The following is a 338-nucleotide window of genomic DNA, read 5'->3' as shown; positions in this document are numbered from 1 at the left end:
CATATGGCGTGGAAATGAGTAATCTTTTTAGTTACACCAGGACAGTAATTTGGGAAGGCCAGGATAAGATAATTAAGAAAATAAGCCACGTTAATTAAGATAATAAGGTACGTTGTTCTTGGAATTATATAAACCTTAAGCATGTACATGTAATTTCCAAAAATATACCATTCTCTCTTGAAAGAATAAACCTATTATCACTTAAAAGATTAAAAACTTTGATGCACTTCACGGTATCGAAAAATGTTAAGCCTCTTGTGTGGCACAATAAGGAGATCTATTTAACAGTAAGTACTTGGTTCTTACTTAACAATAAGGGTTGCTTTTCCTTGGCGTCT

This window comes from Penaeus monodon, chromosome 25 (genome assembly GCF_015228065.2).
Source record: "Penaeus monodon isolate SGIC_2016 chromosome 25, NSTDA_Pmon_1, whole genome shotgun sequence".
Lineage (NCBI taxonomy): Eukaryota > Metazoa > Arthropoda > Malacostraca > Decapoda > Penaeidae > Penaeus > Penaeus monodon.
Note: the sequence above shows the minus strand (reverse complement) of the source record.